Source organism: Sus scrofa, chromosome 14 (assembly GCF_054392235.1).
Source record: "Sus scrofa isolate SSC_HxYL_T2T_F1_AM1 chromosome 14, Sscrofa_HxYL_maternal_Yorkshire_Landrace_v2.0, whole genome shotgun sequence".
NCBI classification, from domain to species: domain Eukaryota; kingdom Metazoa; phylum Chordata; class Mammalia; order Artiodactyla; family Suidae; genus Sus; species Sus scrofa.
The window spans coordinates 38,371,811-38,393,507 of NC_139396.1; the positions used below are offsets into that span (position 1 = coordinate 38,371,811).

The 21,697-nt window shown below is 37.9% G+C and overlaps 1 protein-coding gene and 1 long non-coding RNA gene across 22 annotated transcripts in view; one reads left to right on the forward strand and one right to left on the reverse strand.

The window, feature by feature from the left end:
• Positions 1–21,697, reverse strand: part of GALNTL6 (polypeptide N-acetylgalactosaminyltransferase like 6) — a 1,215,026-nt gene that overhangs the window by 254,130 nt on the left and 939,199 nt on the right. The window lies entirely within an intron of this gene.
• The window catches only part of LOC110256614 (uncharacterized), a 132,629-nt gene that overhangs the window by 64,828 nt on the left and 46,104 nt on the right, over positions 1–21,697 (forward strand). Inside the window, exon 2 of the long non-coding RNA XR_014826555.1 lies at positions 14,566–14,636. This is a non-coding gene — a long non-coding RNA (uncharacterized LOC110256614). The remainder of the gene's footprint in view (positions 1–14,565; positions 14,637–21,697) is intronic.

Here is a 21,697-nt window from a genome sequence, read left to right on the forward strand (position 1 = left end):
CCATAGCCCATACATTCCTCCTCCAAATATGGTCTCTTTCTGCATTATTTATGGACTTTGAAAATGCAGGTTGACTCCTGCTGTAATTCGCTGGCATTCTACTTCCTAGTGGGGTCTGTGAGCTGTAACCTGATGCTTGGATGGAAAGCATTTATCCTTTCCTTGTCAGCAAAATTGTTAACTCTAAACCAGTAACAATGGCATTAAAAAAAATTTTTTTTGAGCCTTTACAACTGTAGACGTTAGAAGGACAAGTGAAGGTTTCCTGGCTTCGGCTGCCTTTATATATTTAGAAAAAATATTTAATATGTGTCTACACAGTCCTTTTTAATTAGAAGCAGCGCTTTTAAGTCGTGTTGCATTATCTGAATGTTTAAATAAATATTATGAGTTCTATTTCGTTCAAGTTCTTCTCCCCTCAAGTCTCCTTTTCTTTTTTTCATTCTGTTAGAGCTATTGAAAGCATCCATAGAGACTGCAAAACTTGTTAAACAAATTTAAAGTACAGACTTTTTTCAGGGAGTCACAAAAGGGAATTTTTTTTTTTAAAAAAAAAAAACAGAGACAAGGAATGTATAAAATACTTCAAACAAATGAAATACAGTTTTCTACAGTTTTCAGGGCAGGAGGGATTGTCTATAAAATATCCCAAAATTTCACTTGGGAATGAACACTCTTTTGGCCTAAACCCTGAACATTCCCTTTTAACAACTGTATGTATTAAAACAAGCTCAGGCACTGAAAAAAATCTGCTTAAGCCAAGGAAAGGTTTAATAAGCTGTAAGGAACAGAGGTGGGCAGAGGAGAAGCAACAGAGGCACAGGAATAGGAACTGCCTTCCTTTCCTTCTTAGAAATCTGTCATTCCATCTGCCCCATTTTTAAACAAGCTCCTTGGTCCTTCATTCTATCGGTCCACATCTGCCCTTTTGTCACATCTGAATCTGCTTGTTAATATCTCCCGGAGAGATTTTCTTTTTCTTTTGAGGTCATCACTGAATCAGGACTCTAAAATATACCGTTGAACTGTGGTGCCTTTTTTTCTTTTTCACACAATTATTTTTTATATTTTGTTTCGGGGGCAAGTGTGGTTTTGTTGGGAAAGTCTGAATTTGGTCTGAAGATTATCCTCACTATCTTTGCTTGAGGTGTTTTGGGTAAGCATGAAGGATGTTTAGAAGCATCACCTGCTCTCAGCGGAGGGGTGTGTGTGGGGCGGGGCGGGGCAGGGCGGGGGTGGGAGACTAAGTAGGTAAGATGGAAACACCTACTGATCAACAGATAAGTGGGAATGCAAAGCCGTCAGCATTCAACTTACCCAAAGGCTATGTTAGGAAATACCAATTTTTACCTTCCACCTATTTTTCTGATGCTACTGGTATTTCATGTTGGGATCAGATTTCATAATACTGAGCTAATTTTAGAACAAAGCAACGAGCAAATGATGGTACTCCTTCAGTGTATAGGGAATAATTTTAGAAATCATTTTGGGGCGAAATATCCAGCACTGTGTGCCCTAAAACTCTTCACTCATCTCAGCTGAATAAACAGCCACTACCATGAGGGCTCTTTGCTAAACAAAGACTCAGATGGCTCATAGGGTTTGGACTCAAACAGCACTTTTCCTCCAATAGATTCCTTCCATTTAGATGCTGAGGGGCAATACGCACATGCAGCTGAATTTTTATTTTCCAATATACAACTTTAAAAAGTCAAATTGTAGAGGTATTTGTATGGTTTGTTCTGTATTAGGGAAACATTAATTTTCTCTAAGTCACTATAGTTGATTTTTTTGCATACAAAAAGTAAGGTAACTTTTTTCTGCATACAAAAAGTAAGGTAACTTTATTTCTATTTGTATTGCTGGTTTTATTTTTTTCTTAGTTGCCCGCTAGCATATACTAAAGCCAGGTGGACCACTATGATGTAGCATTGAAAAGCCAGCTGCTTTTCCAACGTGAATCAGCACTGGGGGAACTATGGGGGATAATTCATGCCTGCCTTGCTATTGTGCTACTGTCCCAGAGAAGGGTAACTTGTTTCCCAAGTGCAGTCAGGCCGCTGAAGAGGGCTGTTCTCCTGCTCTCTGTACATCCCCTGCTGGACGGGTCCCTGCCTCACCCACACCCTACTCACGTGAAAGTGCCTGCACGCCTGCTGGGAAGCTAGTGATCCTTCAGTCTTTAACCCAGAAGGGCTCCACCTGCTGGTTCATTAAGGGAAACACCTGCCCTCCTGATGGTTTTTAATCTGAGGGGCTGGGAAGGACGCCCCAGCTGCTGGTTTCCCTGGTAACTGATGAGCCAACTTGAGGTCAATTCCGCTGTAAACCGTAGCCTCCTTCCCTCCCTGCCCCCATCTGTAGTGAAGACTGCGTCCTGCCTGCTGTCTGCCAGAACCAGGACCAGGACTCTGCGTCTGATTTGTAAGATACCGCCTCAGATAAAATGTTGATGTTTTCTGGGCTCTTTCTTTGGTTTCAGCTAAGGCCGGACAACTGGGCAATTACAGGGCTTGCTGGGCCCTGTGGGCTGCAGCCCAACATCAGCAGTCCACTTTTTCTTGAATATAAATTGTTTGGTCAGTGAAGATTGTGTTCACAAAGTTCTCCCTAAAATTCCCACAACTCTTCCTTGGAAAGTAAACCAATTTCAAGAAAACATACACAGGTTTTTTTGAATTAAATTCCAGTAGTTTATATAAGACAAATTACCTTTGTTTACTGTTTATATGCCCTTATTATTATAAAGGGGATACATATAAGATAATTTGGAAAATAGGAAGAGGCAAATAACAGAAGAAAATCCCATGTGATCCTATTTTTCAGAAAGAACCAACATTCCCATTTTGATTTATTTCCTTTTGGGATACACAGACACAAACACACAACTTATGCTTCTCACTAAAGAACTGAACATTTATCCATTTTAATAATAACTCTTTAAAAGGATCATTTTAAGAATTATTACATATTATTATACTATGTTTATTTCATTATTCTTTAATTTTTAAAGCATTTTTATTATTAAAAGTAAATGCACATGAATATTATCTTGTAACTGATTTTGTCTGATTATTTCCTTCAGATATGTTCCTAGTATGAAAACTATTACACAAATTCATGCCCTCAACTTGGACATATATTTCCAAATAGTTTTTAAAAAAATTATTTAATAATTTTTTGACTTTCTCACCTTGTAAAATAAATTATTTTCCCTCAATTTGTTAGGGAAAATTAGTATCCTATTTGACATGGCCTTTCTTTGATTATTAACAACATTGATTTATTAATCATTTCTGTTTCGTTGCGCATTTTCTGTTAGTGTAGCTTATATTTTTAAAATACTGAAATACCGTTACTAACTTCCAGGTCTTTATTTGAATTCTAGGGCTATATGAAAGGGTTCACATACATTATGTTCTGTGGAAAAACTAAGTCTCTTACTGAAGCCCAGCTGTTTCTCTGATTCTAGAAGACTGGTGAAATTACTGTTCTCATTAAAGGCATTTGTCAAATGTCCATGAGTCTCCAAGCTCAAAAGATAGAGTTCCCTCACTTGGGACATTTGGGATGATGAATGTGAAAGCCTCCGAGAGATGTTTCCAATGTCATTCTTTGTCTACTTATTCTTAGGTAACTGTCTGTCTTAAGAAACTTTTATAGAGAAACTGAAAAAAAAAAAAAAAAAAAGGGGGAGTTCCCATTGTGGCTCAGTGCTAATGAACCCAAATAGTATCCATGAGAATGAATGTTTGCTCCTTGGCCTTGCTCATTGGGTAAAGGATCTGGTGTTGCCATGAGCTGTGGTATAGGTCATAGACACAGCTTGGATCCCGAGTTGCTGTGCTGTAGCATAGGCTAGCAGCTGCAGCTCTGATTTGACCCCTAGCCTGGAAACTTCCACATGTCACAGGTATAGCCCTAAAAAGCAAAAAAAAAGAAAGAAAAAAAAACTGGAATTTGTAAAATAAGCTACAATGCAATGATTTTCAAACTGGTATCCTCCATTCTAGTCTCTGACCTGAAATGCCTGAAAGAGATAGAAAATTAAATTGCCTCAAGTCCTCTTTTGATCATCAGTGAGAAAATGAATATAAACTGGACCCTTCAAGTAAGAAAACACCAGATAGAGATGAATATTCCAGATCCTAGGCTTGATATTAGTTCATGTTCCCTGATTACTTATAAATATGGGTTTTACCAGTGCAATTGCTTTGGTTCTAGCTTTTTAAAATTCATAGCACATGTACATTTTCACTGTCTTTAGACTTTAAGTCACTCAGCTGTAATACCTTTTTCTTTCTAAATTTGTGTCACCCCCGGGTCTTCCAGGTGACCACAGGCTCTGTGCTTGGTTGATGGTGACTGACCACTGAGCCTTTTGAGGAAACCAAGCACTAATTCATTTCTTCAGTAGCAATTATGTCACTGGCAGTTGTCAAATGGCAGACCTGGGAGGCTTTTATTTAAGCAAAGTGGAAGCATTAAATTGTGAAACTCTTCTAATGTGTTTTGTTAAATATTTATCTTCTTTACTGGGAAATTGCTTTTCTGATCTTTGAATCCTCCAAATACTAGAAGGAAAGCATAAATGCATGCAACTTTCATTGAAGTTTTGGTCTGAGTGTACTTTTGGAAGGAGCATTTTCATCCAACCTATTTTTTTTCCTACTTTAAGAGCTCGCTATGATGCAGCCACTATGAAAAACAGTATGGAGGTTCCTTCAAAAACAAAAAATTGAGTTGCCATATGATCCAGTAATCCCACTGCTGGGCATATATCCGGACAAACTCTAATTCAAAAAGATATGTGCACCTCTAGTTCATGGCAGTATTTATTTACTTCCATAGCTAAGACATGGAAACAACTTCAAGGTCCATCAACAGAGAAATGGATAAAGAAGATGTGGTACATATATACAGTGGAATATTATTCAAATATCAAAAAGAATGAAATAATACAATTTGCAGCAACACTGATGGACTTAGAGCTTACCATACCAAACAAAGTAAGTCAGAAAGAGAAAGACAAATACCACATGATAACTTATATGTGGAATCCAGAATACAACACAAATGAACTAATCTGCAAAATAGAAAGAGATTCACAGACATGACTTGTGGTTGCCAAAAGGCAGGGGTGGGGTGGGGAGGGAAGGATTGGGAGTTTGGGATTAGCAGATGCAAACTGGTATATATAGGATAGATAAATAATAAAGTCCTACTGTGTAGCACAGGGATCTCTATTCAATATCCTCTGATAAACTATAATGACAAAGAATATGAAAAGGATGTATATACATATATATAACTGAGTTGCTTTGCTGTACAGCAGAAATTAACACAACGTTGTAAATCAGCTGTATTTCAATAAAATTTAAAAAAAGAGCTAACTATGGTATTATCAGCAATATATGTTATGTAGCAGTATTCCCTATAATTGCTTAACCGAGATTAATGTCATGAGATAAGACTCAGGATATTATGTAAAGGAAAATTCCATGACTTGAATCAACCTGAAAGAGAGCTAATAATGGAGTGTGTAGGTGTGGGGGGGAGACAGGGATGAAGCAGACAAGGAAGGTGAGGCAGGCTGGGGATATTCTGGTGGCATTTGCATGTCTTTTCATGTCACCATTTTTTAAAAGTTTGACATCATTTTTCTTTGGCATGGTTATTATGATTACTTTTTGGTCCCCCTTCACTGCAATTATTTAACAGCTTTTTGAATAAAAGCTAAATGAAATGGCATGAAGCCAGTTTCACTAATGGAAGAACATTTATACAGTTCCCAGGCCCTAAGAACTGAGCATTGGAATCTGTGGACTCTGTGAATTTACCTTTTCTCTCATGTGTTTCTGCAGCTGAATGAGCAAAAACACCATTGATTCAAAAAAGCTTTGCTGGAGTACTAATCTGTAGATCTACAGAATAGGAATCTTTCAATTTCACTCTTCAGTATGGGAATTAGATTTTTAAAAAAATATATAAATTACTTAAGAGCAGGGAAGTTTTTTGTTTTTTAATTGGAGAAGAAGACAAGATGAGTGATTGTTTCCCCCTTATGGATCTAGCATAGTTTACAACCTCTGTTCATGTGCTTGCAATAAAGATAAATCACTTTGGAGTTCCCTGGTGGCTCAGCAGGTTAAGGATCCAGCACTATTACTGCTATGGTGTGGGTCTTGAACTCTGGCCTGGGAACTTCCACAAGCCAGGGGTGCAGCCAAAAAAAAAAAAAAAAAAAAAAAAGAAAAAAGTACATTGCTTTACTTCTGACACTTGACTTATCAGACTGAAGATCCCAAAGTGTTTTCTGAGAAATAGGAGCAGTGGAAAAGGGCATACAGACATCAAACAATCCTTGAAAGAAGGATGATCTTTCTCCCATTAGCTTATGGCAAATAACACACACTCTTCAATTTTCTGGATTCCTATTTTGAATACTATGTTCAAGTAAAGAATGGTTCCCAAAGGATGTTTTACAATAAAATTCTCCTCCCACATGTGAAAATGAATGCATAGAATCCCGAAGTACCATCCCACTGTGAAGAGTCAAGGCTGTTAGGGTAATTTCTGAGATTTAGTCAGAGGCCTGGCTGTGGCTTCCATTTCAGTGTCCAGACCACTCACTGGGCTGAGCCTCTGTTGAGGCGGTCAGGGAGTTTCACCCTCCATGTATGCTGAGCAGAGGAGAACTGTTAGTGACACTCGTGATTTCTGCCACATCTCCTCTATAACCTGCACAGGAGATATTCTGTCTGAATTCAGGCTAGTGGGCAAGTCCAGGGGCATTCTGCCTTTACCTTCTCCCCCATCCTTCTGTGGTTACAGGGCAGGAAGTTCCGTTGGGGAACAGATGAAGGTAGATGGTTACATCACTGACACTGATTTTGCTGCACAGAGTTAAGCCTCCCTGATGAACTGACTAAATGTATATTAGAAAATGGGAAAAACCTAAATATCCATCCACGAGGGCATGGTTTATTAGAAAGCACTGCAGATATTATAAAGCCATTCATTTAAATCTGAAGAAACGTGAAATAGCTCTTAATTGTGATGTTGAAGGAGAAGAAAACATCGTATCATAGTAAGTGCCGTGTAACGACATTTATGTAAAATTTAAATATATCTCTAAACCTCTGTTCTATGATTTTCCTGGGTCTATAGATACATGTGCATGTGTGTGTCTAAACATAATGATAGAAGTGGCATATAAGCACCACAGTCATGCTATTGATTAACTCTTGAGAGAGAAGGAGAGAAACAGAAGTTGTGGGTAAGAGGGAACCAAGTGGTATTATAGCCCCATGAGTGATGTTTATATATTCATCTGAAAACATCTATGTAAACATGACATAGTCTTTGCCATTGTCAATGACTACAGCGGTGGGACATGTGCATTTGTCCTAATTGTGCTCCGAACCTTTTTCTATTTTTATGGTTTACCAACTATTATATAAAACACAATGAAATGCGACAGAAGTATCATTTCAACACTCCGTTTCAGAGTGAAAAGGCAGAGCACAGGTGTGTTCACTTTGTGTAGGAAATACCCCTGGAATTGATATTCGTGGACTGTTTCTCCAAGGCTACGTGGCATGTTACCTGATGTTTTCTAATTAGTTTATGGATGTCCTGATTTGCATGTAGTTTGCAGAAATCTGAAAGATGACTTGAATTCAATTGATGTTTCCTCCTTTGCATGTGAGTGGAGCTTAGAGGTTGGAGTTGTCGAGTTCAGGTTCTTAGGTTCTTAGTTTAGTGCTTCCAAGTTGTGTGACTTAGACCAGTCTCAATTTTTTTTTTAGCCCCAGTTCCTCACCAGTAAAATTGGGACCATTCATTTGTCATACCTCTCAAGGCTGTTGCCAAGTCATAGCACCTATGTGGAGACATTTAGAGCCCAGGTAGCATCATAATATGTTAATTTCTGAATTTAAATTTTATTAATTAAAAAATAGATTGTTATAGGAAGGAACAGTGAAGTTGGGAGCAGGGAAATTAGTTCTCTATTCCAAAGTAGGAAGTGCTTGCAAAACCTCCAGGCTAAGGAAAAACGGTAACTTTTCTTCTCTATGTGAAGAGCGGTTGACAAGACAATGCCTTTGCTACTACAGAGGGTCGAGTGTGCCAAGGCTTGACACACACCAGAGGCTTAATCAAGAGAAGCACTAAAATTAATATTTATAATTTTTTACATGGTTATAGGATCAAAAATTAATGGAAAAAAAATCTCTTCATGATTTTTTGCTGAGAAAATAAAAAAAATCAGATTGTATACAGGTATTCCCTTACTCTAGGAAGGGCTCAACAAAGATCAATTTATTCTTTTAAAATTACTTTGAGGTCTTCCTGTCCTGGCACAGTGGAGCAGTGGAAACAAATCCGACTAGGAACCATGAGGTTGTGGGTTCGATCCCTGGCCTCACTCAGTGGGTTAAGGATCCGGTGTTGCTGTGAGCTGTGGTGTAGGTTGCAGACTCGGCTTGGATCCCACGTTGCTGTGGCTGTGGTGTAGGCCGGCAGCTGTAGCTCCGATTAGACCCCTAGCCTGGAACCCTCCATATGCCACAGGTGTGGCCCTAAAAAGAAAAAAAAAATCAATGAAATTACTTTGAAATATGGTTCTAAAATGAAAGCTGGTCAGTTTTTTAATGTACAATGTCACATTACATCCAGATGAGAGTGAACCGCTCTCTACTATTTTGCAAACTAGCTTTCAAAGCAAAAGACTTGGAAACAGAGACACCAACTTTACGTTTTAGTCCCTGCAGAATACAAATATGTCTTTCTTCTAAAAGAGAATCAATTCCTTAAGAATCATAGCTCATCACTGAATTTTATAATCTGCCCACACAAAAAAAACTCCTATCACAACTGTAGATTCATCTTCTTTCTTTTTTTAAATTGAAGCATAGCTGATTTACATTGTTGTGTTAGTTTCAGGTATACAGCAAAGTCATTCAGTTATATATATATACACATATTCTTTTTTCAGATTGTAGTTTATTACAAAGCATTGAGTACAGTCATCTTATTTCTTATACCTGCAGAGAAAAACCAGCATGCTTCAAATAATATTGTCCTATGACTTTTAAAAATTTGTGTATTTACAGAAGAAAATTAAAAAAAAATTTTTATTATTGTTATTTTCCCAATACAATTTTTTTTCTACTGTACAGCATGGTGACCCAGTTACACAGAGATGTATACATTCTTTTTTCTCACGTTATCATGCTCCATCATAAGTGACTAGACATAGTTCCCAACTAGACGTGGTTCCCATACAGAAGCTTTAACAACTGAAATGTATTAGAAATTTTAGCTGATCATGAACTTTTTTTTTATAAAAGTCATAGGACATGTATTTCCCTCTTTCTTCTTCCTTATCGCCAAGAGGTAGTCAGGAATTATATACATTAGGCAATTATTAAGTCAGTTTATACTTGAAGGAGTAGATACTTGAATGACTTGGTGTATCTTTCCTTTTTTTTTTTTCTTTTTTTTGGGCAGCACCCGCAGCATATGGAAGTTCCCAGGCTAGGAATCCAATCGGAGCTGTAGCCACTGGCCTATGCCATAGCCACAGCAAGGTGAGATCTGAGCCACACCTGTGACCTACACCACAGCTCATTGAAACACCGGATCCTTAACCCACTGAGCGAGGCCAGGGATTGAACCTGCATGCTCATGGATGCTCATCAGATTTGTTTCCGCTGAGCCACGATGGGAACTCTGATCATGAATTTTTTGATATTGTTTTTATTTCAGTCCACTTAGTCAATGTACCTTTCCACAACGTTGTAAACTCTGGAATTAGGTGGACATAAAAACTTACTTGCATTGCTTGCATTGCTGAAGTATACTAGAATTTGGGGGCTGGTAGTGGTGGTGATGGCTTTTTTTAAAAAAAATCATCTTTTCATGTTTATAGAAGAGTATGTGGCATAATAATCATCGATAGCTAAGAAACTAAGTGCTTGCACTGAAGATGTCATTCATGAACTCTTTTGGCTTTCTCACCGGTACCCAGCAGAAGGGACATTTGTATATGCTGTATCTCACCCTAGTAAGTACTCAGAAGGATGAAGTAAATATCACTTAGTGGTTTAAGCTCAAAAATAAGAATACTGAAGACAATACAATGCAAGTGATTAATGCAAAGCACAGGAAGAATATGTACCAGGAGAATTAGCAGATGATGAAGGGTACCTAGTAAAAAAAGGAGTTTACCAAAGTCAGCTCAGCTCAATTTAAACGAAAGTCCCAGTGCAATCTTGGGAGGCTGGCTAAGAGCAGACTTAGAATGCTGATGGTTGTAGTGGTTTTGTGTGGGTTCTGTGGAGACCCCCCCCCCCCCTGCCCTGCCCAGGGTTTAAAAGACAGCAGTTTTCATGCTGAGTATGTGGCTTCTTCCATTTTTGTTGTGAGGGCCGCAGTAGAATCCACAATTCTATTCCAAATTGTGGAACAGCTGACCTACCGCTATTAATCAGCTAAAGTATACTAATTTTTAAAACCATTCATCTAAAAAACAGCTTGATTGTGTATTTTAGAATTAAAATAGGAGATGCTGTCGATAAGTATAATATATAAATAGTCATTCAGGTACCAAGATAAAAGATTTATTTTATATTGTTTGTGTGTGTGTAATAGAGGATGAAGATTTATATTTACTGATAATGACTATCAAAGTTAAAATATCCAGAATATGGAAGAAATTTGGTAAAAAGCCCTCCAACTCTGAAATATCTTCCCCGACAATTGATCAATCCCTCAAACATTAGTGTTTTATACCTTCATTTAAATGTTATTCACTTTTGTGGTATAAAATTCCAGTGTGCTCAAGTAATAAAAGTCTTTCTAAATTCAATCCAAGTCTCTCCTCCTCTCGCCCTGATTTTGTCTGGTCTCTCTCTTTTCACTGGCCCCAGAGAACTCCTCATTGTCATTTCATGGGGAAGGAAATCACTAGATCCTCCACAGATCTTTTTTTCTGATTTAAACATAGTTCTTAAAAAAAAAAAAAGTGGCTCAAACTAAATCTTGCAATATTTTTTTTAATCTACTCCAGATACCAAATTGCCTTAGAAAACTGATCCAGAGACTTGATTTTAATGGCAAATTATGATACAGTTGTGTTTTATTTTTTATTAGACCCAGTGTGTTTCCAGAGAGTAATTATGAGGATAGGATGTTCAAATAGTTTTAGTTTGTGTTTGTATGTTTCAAAGTATGTATTGCACCTCAGAAGGAACGGTTTTGAACCACAAATTGATAAACATATCAAGTCTTAAAAAATATATAATTTCCTTTTTTAGCAATATTTGTATGTATATATTTTATGTATATATATATAATAGTATATATATATATTTTTTTCTGGCAGCATATGGAAGTTCCCAGGCTAGGGGTTGAATCCAAGCTGCAGCTGCTGCCCTACCCCACAGCCACAGCATTGTGGGGTCCCAGCCATGTCTGTGACCCACACCACAGCTTACAGCAGTGCCGGATCCTTAACCCACTGAGTGAGGCCAGGGATTGAACCCGCGTCCTCATGGATACTAGTGAGTTTGTTACCGCTGAACTACAGCAGGAACTCCAAGAGTCTTAAAATAGTGATACTCCACTTTAAGAATCCTAATATCTTTTCCTCAAGTGATATTGTTAAAGATTTATATGAGGAAATGTTTATCACATAATTTTATATAATTGAAAATTCTTCAGTGTAACCTAAATATGTGATGATAAGGAATTGAATAGACATACTGTATTCCTATGTAAAATCAGTGATTAAATTTAATTCTAAAAATCTGTGATCCTTGTGATTACATTAGAACTATTTGTAATAATGAAAATTATATGATAGCGATGACTAACTTGATCATCTTAATTCTGGAAAAAAGATATATTCACAGAAAAAACTGGGAAAATACATGCTAAAATATTAAAATTGTGTCATTTGTGGGTGAGGAGATTGAAGTTATTTTTTCCCTTTCATAATACATAAAAAATGAACTTTTCATAGAAAAGGATAAGCATGAGTAAGTAGTTTTATAATCAGAAAAATAATTAAAAACATTATGGCATGTATCCAAATTCTTAAAAATCTTCATAATACCGAACGCAGTGATTTCATTTCTATTTATATCAAATAACATATGGAAGAAATTATATTCATAAAATACTGCATTAAACATTCTAAAAACATAATTTTAAAAACTGTAAACAGTTTAGGAGTTCCTGTCATGGCTCATTGGTTAACGAATCTGACTAGAAACCATGGGGTGCGGGTTCAATCCCTGCCCTGGGTTAAGGATCTGGCGTTGCCGTGAGCTGTGGTGTAGGTTGCAGAGGCGGCTCGGATCCCACGTTACTGTGGCTGTGGTGTAGGCCGGCAGCTACAGCTCCGATTTGACCCCTAGCCTGGGAACCTCCATATGCCGCGGGATCGGCCCTAGAAAAGGCAGAAAGACAAAACAAAACAAAACAACTGTAAACAGTTTAAATACAAGTTAAATAAAACAGTTAAGCAAATTATTTTACTTTCACCATATGGACATCACAGCCATGAAAAATGAGTATGGCGTTCATGTATTTATGTAGGATAATATTTAGTTTTTAATGTGAAGTAAATCTGCAGTACAAAGTTGAATGTACACAACACTTTGGGAAAACAATTAAGTATGCTCAAATGCTAACCATATTGTTTTAGGATGATGGGTATTTTTTAATTATATCACTTTTATAACAAACTCAGTTTTATTTAAAAAACCCACGGGCATTCAGGCTTCTTGGATATTCCAATAATTAACTATTTATCAATGAGACAGAGAATGATTAATATATATTAATATTTTAGCAAACATCTATTAAACAGCCTTATCAAAAGTTGGTATGTTATTTACATCATTCACAATAGGATTTTTGGCAAGTTCTTACTTGTGAGGTTTTGGCAAGTTCCTCCTTGTGGGCTCTTTTTTTTTTTTTTTTAAGTTCGCATAGATGTGGCTTACTTAACATAATTACTCCTCTTAGGGTACCACACAGTCTATTAATCAAATAATGCTGGTTTTCCACACTGATGTTTTAAATGAAAGCGCTCTTGTGGGGTCATGAGGAGTCTAAGCACGTAGGACTTTGTACTTTCCCAGAGATTCTCGGACAGGATAATTGAACCGGCTGAAGAGACAGTTGTTAGCAAAATCCGTGGACAGAGCTTTCCAGACTAGATGTCCTGCTGTTACTTGCTCTAGCAGCTTTTTTGCAGTCATTAAGAATGTCTAGAAACCACAGATAGCACATCAAACAGAGCGCTGGCCTTTGTATCTCATGGATGTGACCAGAGGCCATCAACTGGGCAGGGATGTGCTGTGATGTCTGAAAATGAAGGTCTAGCCCTCACAGTTTTTATGGCTTCAGAAGGCTAGGGTGCATCACCCCGGCCAGTGGCATCCCTTCCAAAAATTGTCCCTGCCTTCTCTAGGCTTCAGGCAGGATCCAAGAACTCTTAGGAATGCCCGGCTCTGGATTCATCTGGTCCTTTTCAGGGGTCACACGATGACTGAGAAAAACCAGTTGCTGACATCTTTCAGATCAGTATTGTCTTCAACTAGGATGTGTTGAGATGTTTTTCCCCGAGCACCACTTAAGGCCACGATTGCCCACTACCTTAATAGAAGCATTTAATTTTATTTTAGCCTCAACTCATGTAAAACGACCTAAAAACCTACACTTAAAATCACAGTTCATTTTGTTTACGATTTGTTTCTTTCTTTCTTTCTTTTTTTTTTTTTTTTTTTTTTTTTTGTCTTTTTGTCTTTCCTAGGGCTGCTACCTTGGCATACAGAGGTTCCCAGGCTAGGGGTCTAATTGGAGCTGTAGTCACCGGCCTACACCAGAGCCACAGCAACTCGGGATCCGAGCCACATCTGAGACCTACACCATAGCTCACGGCAACGCCGGATCCTTAACCCACTGAGCAAGGCCAGGGATCGAACCTGCAACCTCCTGGTTCCTAGTCAGATTCATTAACCTCTGTGCCACGACGGGAACTCCTGTTTACAATTTCAATACCACTCCAAAGACTGAAGTCTCAACAGCCTTTGAAAAGTGGGTTAATAACGTTTTTCTCACCCTCCTGCCTTATTCTCTGTGAAGTACTCTGCTAATTATATTTCTGTTACTTGTACTTGGTTCAAAAGTAAAACCCTGGTATAAAATCAGGTTACCAAAGCTGCAGTATGTGACTGTGTGTGCATCACAGGCTATGGTCCGTAGACCATGTATTCCTCCTTCCTAGTCTACCTTATGCAGAATGCTTCTCATGAACTAGGAAGTTTAAGTTCTGGGCATCATGAGCCACCATTTCAGATAGTGCCACTTGGAGTTTCCTTTACCACAGACCTCACACAAAGTTTGTAGTTGGAAGGGAGTCTTTTTTTTTGGATGTATATTCCTAGATATTGGATTATTTAAATAACGTGTAAGCTAGATTCTCAACTAAAAGAATTTGTTGATACTCTAAAAGAATGTCTAAAGGGAGTTCTCTTCCCTAAACAGAAAGGAAATACTGACAGGAGGAAGTTGGGAGCATCACAAAAGAAAAGGCAAAGAAAGGAGCAAAAGCATCTGTGAGTATAAGAGACTTCCCTTCTCTTGAATTTTTGAAAATATGTTTGAAAGTAAAAGCAGATGTTATGACACTGTCTACTGTCGTTCTCATGTATATAGCGAAAATATTTAAGGCAATTGTAAGTGGGAGAATGTAAAGGAGCATAAGATGAGGAGTTACAGACTCGCAAGGGTGAGGCATTTGGCAGAGTAAAAGCATTGTGATGAGGGAGCATTTCCTACAGAGTCCAATGGATGCAAGTGTCCATGCAGGAGCTGGCTTCCTGGGGGCGGGGGTGGGGGGCTTACAGCATCTCCCAACAGGACCTGACAACCACTTCTGGACAATTATATGGCATTCTTGGAGGTGGCAGGCAGGATGTCTGCCTTCTGATTTATTGAGCAAAGGGAAGGTTCGATGAATTAGAAAAGAAAGGGATTTTTAAAATTATTATTATTAGAATGAAGACTTCAGTTGGGAATCACAAGCCTTAAACGGTATCTTGGGTGTTGATCCCCATATTTTCCTTGAAAAGCATGTATCTTTTTTCAGCAAACGCTGGTTGTGGGCTATGTTCTTGAGGGGCAAACTGAGATGGATACATGGAAGAATTAGTTCATGGCTTTCTCTAATTAGAACTCTGAAGACCTGTGGCAGATTTAAAATCCCAACACTTGTTATGCTTTTCAAAGATTGTGGAGTTATCAAGATGCACATGATTCAAGGAAGACCACCACCCAGACCATTTTATAATGCAGACATAACTTAAGTAGACAGATCAATAAGAAAATCAAAACATTTTCTTTTTAAGGCCAGTGATAATCACTTAAGGCTATAGTTGGTAAAGCAAAGATCCTATTCACAAAACAACAAACATATATCAAAAAAAAATTGTAAGTAAAAGGTTGGTATCTACATAAAGTAAGCTTCTGAAGTATTGTGGGAATTATACAAGACATGAAAAAAATATATTATGTTGAAGAAAGCAGATTGAATAATATTAAGATGCTAATTCTTCCCACACTAAAAGCCATGAAACCATCCTCTATTTAATTGGGAATTGGATATTAACTTGGAACTCAGTAAAATCGTTGAGAAATTATTTTCAAAACAAATACACCAAAGGCTAAGTAAAATTTTCTAAAGAAGGATTTTGGGGAGATTAGAGACATGGGGTTTGACTTCCCAGCCACTTAAAATGTAGTAATTTAAAAAACAGTGTGGCATCTTACAATTGCCAAAAACAAGTTGAAGCTTAGAAACACATCACAATATAAAAAGTTGGTATTTAATAAAAGAAGCCTCATAAATAAATGGGAAAAAGATGAATATTTAAAAAAATAAATGGTACTGAGAAAATTGGTTAGCTGGTAAAAAACTTGAGCCAAAAAAAAAAAACTCACCTTACATAACACAATAAAATAAATTTCCCATGGTTTAAATATTCTAACAAATTATAATTAGTATAAAAATTAAGAATATAGAGGATATTGTATATTGATATGGATAAGAATGCTCTAAGCATAAAAATAAGACAACCACAATGGAAAACAATAATATGATAATTCTATTAAATCTATTAAAAATTCTATTAAATTCTATTAAAGATTCTATTAAATCTATTAAATTCTATTAAAAAAACCCATCATTAAAAAAATTAAAGAATGGAGTTCCCATCGTGGTGCAGCAGAAACGAATCTGATTAGGAACCACGAAGTTGCAGGTTCTGTCCCTGGCCTCACTCAGTGGGTTAAGAATACGAAGTTGCTGTGAGCTGCAGTGTAGGTTGCAGAGGCGGCTTGGATCCCATGTTGCTGTAGCTGTGGAGTAGGCTGGCAGCTGTAGCTCTGATTAGAACCCTAGCCTGGGGACCTCCATATGCTGCAGATGTGGCCCTAACAACCAAAAAAAAAAAAAAAAAAGATTAAGCAGATGAGAACTACAAGGTGTTGACTAATATTATAAACGAAAACTAGAGAATTTTAAAATAATTCAATAAAAAAGACACCCTGATACAAGTGAGGAAAAGGCCATTTACTTCTTAAACAGTGCCAAAAAAGGAATATAGCCAATTAAAATATTAAAAAGTTCAGTGAACTTGATAAACTGGAATATTTGTTTAATTTTCATACTCTGATGGCTAATGATTTTGGGTGGATCACAACAATAATCGTGATAAAGGAGGCAAACATTGGCATCTGTGGCGTGGTGACCACTAGGGAGCAGGCATCGGGCTGGGAACAGTTCCTTAGGGCTCAGTTTAGTTGTGTTGTGCATGTTATTATTTCCATTTTATTAAAAAACTGAAGCTTTGATAGATTGATCATTCTGCCAAATACCACATCATGAACAATAGTGATGATAAATAACATTAATATATTTATTACAGGTTTACTAAGCACTTGCTAACTGCTTTACATGTGTTATTTCCCTTATCATGCAAACAACACATAGGCAAGTATTCTTACTATTTTAGTATCCTCATTTTATTGATGAGAAACTGAAGCCCAGAGAAATGTTTTGGCCCATGGTTTCTATTTTCTATTTGAAATTTTAAAAAAATTTTCCATTATAATTTATTACAAGATATTGAATATCATTCCTGTGCTATAGAGTAAGGACCTTGTTTATCTATTCTACGCACAGTAGGTTGCAACTGCCAATCCCAAATCCCTAATTTGTCCCTCTCTCCTTCCTTCCTCTGTTGATAACCACAAGTCTGTTCTCTAGGTCTGTGAGTCTCTCTACTTTGTGAATAATTTCATTTGTGTTATATTTTAGAACTCACATATAAGTGATATCATATGGTATTTATCTTTCTCTTTCTGACTGACTTCACTTAGTATGTGAATCTCTAGGTCCATCCATGTTGCTGCAAATGTCATTGTTTCATCCTTTCATATGGATGAGTAGTATTTCATTGTGTGTATGTGTGCATGTGCATGTGTATATACCATATCTTCCTTGTCCATTCATCTGTTGATGGACATTTAGGTTACTTCCATGTCTTGGCTATAGTGAATAGTGCTGCTATGAACATGGGGGTGCATGTATCTTTTCGAGTTGTAGTTTTCTCCAGATGGATGCCAAGGTGTTGAATTGCTTAATCACATCGTAGCTCTATTTTCAGCTTTTGAAGGAACCTCCATACTGTTCTTCACAGTGGCTGCATCAATTTATATTCCCACCAACAGTGTAGGAGGGTTCCCTTTTTCTCCACACCCTCTCCAGCATTTATTATCTGTAGACTTTGTGATGATGGCCATTCTGGCTGTTATGAGGTGGTACCTCATTAGAATTTTGATTTACATTTCTTTAATAATTAGCGATGGTGAGCATCTTTTCATGTGTTTATTTGGTCCATGGTTCTTAATAACACAGTGGGTAAGGGGCTGCAGTAGGATTTAAACCCAGGAATGTCTTAGTCCAAAGCCTGTGAACTTTCAACTCTCCACACTCTCCATTTCTCAAATCAAGTATTGATGATCTCCATAGTGAAATCTCTCAGATTCCTGAGACTCACATACCTAAATTTGCATTTTTCTTTCATCCCTTGATCTTGGTAACAGGTATGGCTATGCGGCCAGGAGTTCAAGTAAGAAACCTCTCCTTCTCTCATCTCTGCTCCAGGCCCCTCCCACTGTCCCAGCCAGTCATCTTTTGTGTCTGCTTCCTCAGTATTCACTTCCTTCTTCCCATCATGACGACCACTGTCCTGGTTTAGGTCATAGTGTGTCTCACCCAGGAATTTCTTCTTGGCTCATACATTAGCCCTAACCAGCTTCTGTAGTTCTCAACTTGCCATTGGAATTCACCGCCACACTACCAGTAAGATAATTCTTTTTATCCCTACACTTTTATGGCATATATTTTTCTGATTCTAAATAATAAAAGTAGAAGCAACACTGAGTAGTTATGTTGCAAGCCACATGGGAAGTCCTGGGTTAGTATATGAAAACTCTTGCATTTGGAGTGGATGGGCAATGAGATCCTGCTGTATAGCGCATGGAACTATATATCTAATCACTTGTGTGATGGAACATGATGGAGGATAATGTGAGAAAATGAATGTGTGTGTATATATATATATATATATATATATATATATATGACTAGGTCACTTTGTTGTACGGAAGATATTGATGAAACATTGTAGATCAATCATAATAAAAAACTCGTGTTTAGTTCTAAAAAATAATGATAAAAGTAACGTGTATTTAGAAATTGAGGAGTTCCCATCGTGGCGCAGTGGTTAACGAATCCGACTAGGAACCGTGAAGTTGCCGGTTCGATCCCTGGCCTTGCTCAGTGGGTTAAGGATCCGGCGTTGCTGTACACTGTGTTGTAGGTCGCAGATGCGGCTCGGATCCCGCGTTGCTGTGGCTCTGGCGTAGACCAGCAGCTATAGCTCCAATTCGACCCCTAGCTTGGGAACCTCCATATGCCGCGGAAGCGGCCCAAGAAATCGCAAAAAGACAAAAATAAATAAATAAATAAAATTTAAAAATAAAAATAAAATAGTTAAAAAAAAAAGGAAATTTACAGTCACCTTTAATCTCTTCCACTCCACCCAGTCATAACTACCTTATACCTTGGTGCATCATGTAGGTATATTTCTGTACATTTCCCTATTACCCACCATAGCAAATACATAACTCGAAACTACTCTTTTCATACCTGTCCAAATCCTCTGACCATACCCTCCATATCCTTCCTTTTAATTAGTGGAGAAACTTTACTATCTATGCATTTGCATTCTTGTTTTTCTTCCCATTCTTTTGACCCAGCTTCCTTCTTGTTTTAGAGAAAAAGATATTCTTCCTCTTGTTCAATGCTTATTCTTTCAAGGTTCTAAATCTAATATCTTCCCATATCCTTTTAAACTTGGTTACTTTGATAATTACCTGCAAGCATTTTTTTTAATCTTGTGTACGGAAAGATGATTGGTCATTTTACTAAAATTAAACAATAACCTATAACAATATTGAATGTTCCCCAATACATATTGCCTGAAACAGAATGGATTGAGAAGATGTAGTACATGGGAGTTCCCATTGTGACTCAGCAGAAATGAATCCGACTAGTATCCATGAGGATGTGGGTTTGATCCCTGGCCTCACTTAGTGGGTCGGGGATCTGGCATTTCTGTGAGCTGTGGTGTACAACTATGGTGTAAGTTGCAGATGCATCTTGGATCCTGTGTTGCTGTGACTGTGACGTAGATGTGGCACACATACAATGGAATACTACTCAGCCATAAAAAGGACAGAATGATGCCATTTGCAGCAACATGGATGAAACTAGAGGTTCTCATACTAAGTAAGTCAGAAAGAAAGGCAAATACCATATGACATCACTTAAGTGTAGATTCTAATATATGGCACAAATGAACCTATCTACAGAATAGAAACAGACTCACAGACATGGAGAACAGACTTGTGGTTGCCAAGGGGGAGGGGGAGTGAGTGAGATGGACTGGGAGTTTGGGGTTAGTAGATTCAAACTATTGTATTTGGAGTGGATAAGCAATGAGGTCCTGCTGTGTAGCACAGGGAACTATATCTAGTCACTTGTGATGGAACATGATGAAAGATAATGTGAGAAAAAAGTATATATATATATATGTATGACTGGATCACTTTGCTCTACAGAAGAAATTTACAGAACATTGTAAATCAACTATAATAATTTTTTTTTTTTTAAAAAGATACAGATTTGTGGAGTTCCTGTCGTGGCTCAGTGGTTAACGAATCCGACTAGGAACCATGAGGTTGCAAGCTCGATCCCTGCCCTTGCTCAGTGGGTTAAGGATCTGGCATTGCCGAGAGCTATGGCTCGGATCCTGCGTTGCTGTGGCTCTGGCGTAGGCCAGTGGCTACAGCTCCGATTTTACCCCTAGCCTGGGAACCTTCATATGCCATGGGAGCGGCCCAAGAATTGGCAAAAAGACAAAAAAAAAAAAAAAAAGATACAGACTTGTGTATTTGTTATGATCTCAACATTAAAAAAATCTCATATTGCCCTTTGCTTGCAAAGGGCTTCTTGACATCAGTATGGATGATGGGATCCTAGAATGGATGAGGACAAGTGTCACTTTACCCATCAAAGACGAGGTGGAGGCACAGGGGGTGAAGTGGAAATCAATGTTTTGATACACAGAAGCTTTGATAAATGACTAGTTATCCTTAGGAATGAAAAAAAAATGAGGAAGCCCATTACAAATAATGTGAATATTATTGCTTTATTCATATTGCAGAAAATCCTCTGGATCTAGTAGTCCAAATCTTGATATAAATCATAATGAAGAGTTTGTCTTTTATCTATCTTCTAGGCCTAAAAGAAGTACACTGACCTGAATCTCCCTGATTGAATGGGATTCCACTTCCCTTTGAGACAGACCTGTGCCACATCGCCCTAAGTACAGGCTGTAAGGCTTCCTCCCAGTCTTTTCCAAAATGGGCTTTGGCCATTTATTACGATGACAAGACACTTAGGAAGGGGAATTTAACAGACCTTTTATTCATATCCAGTCACTGACTCAGAAGTGACCTTAATTTCTGGGGACCCAAAATGCCACCATGGCCATCAATCAAGGTGAATCCTTGTAGAAGTCAGAGGACAAGTAGAATTTTAAGCTATGTCTATTTAACAGTCAGTTCAGAGGGTCTGCAGACCACCTTCTGCATGTGTAATTGAAGCAGTCCTGCCCAGCAGCTGGAAGAAGGTCTGTATTGACCATCAGACTTGGGAGATGAAGGTCATAGTCATAGGAAGGGCTGAGTGGATGCCCTGCAGCTCTCCTCTGTGTGAGGGCAGTAATTCCCAAACAATACCATATCCTTTTTGAAATGGCAGAAGTGAGGGCCAGCCAGGGTTTGAAAGGTAAAGGGCAGTGAATCCTATCTCATTTCCATTTATCCAGCTGGTTTTGCCTGTGCCAAGGTAGATGGATGGTGGAAAATAACTGTGGATTATCATAAACTTAATCCTATAAGAGCAACATGTACCATTTTGGAATATGATGTTCTGACCCATTTTATCAGTAACCTGTACAGTTGCCAGTTTTGAGTGGAACCAGGA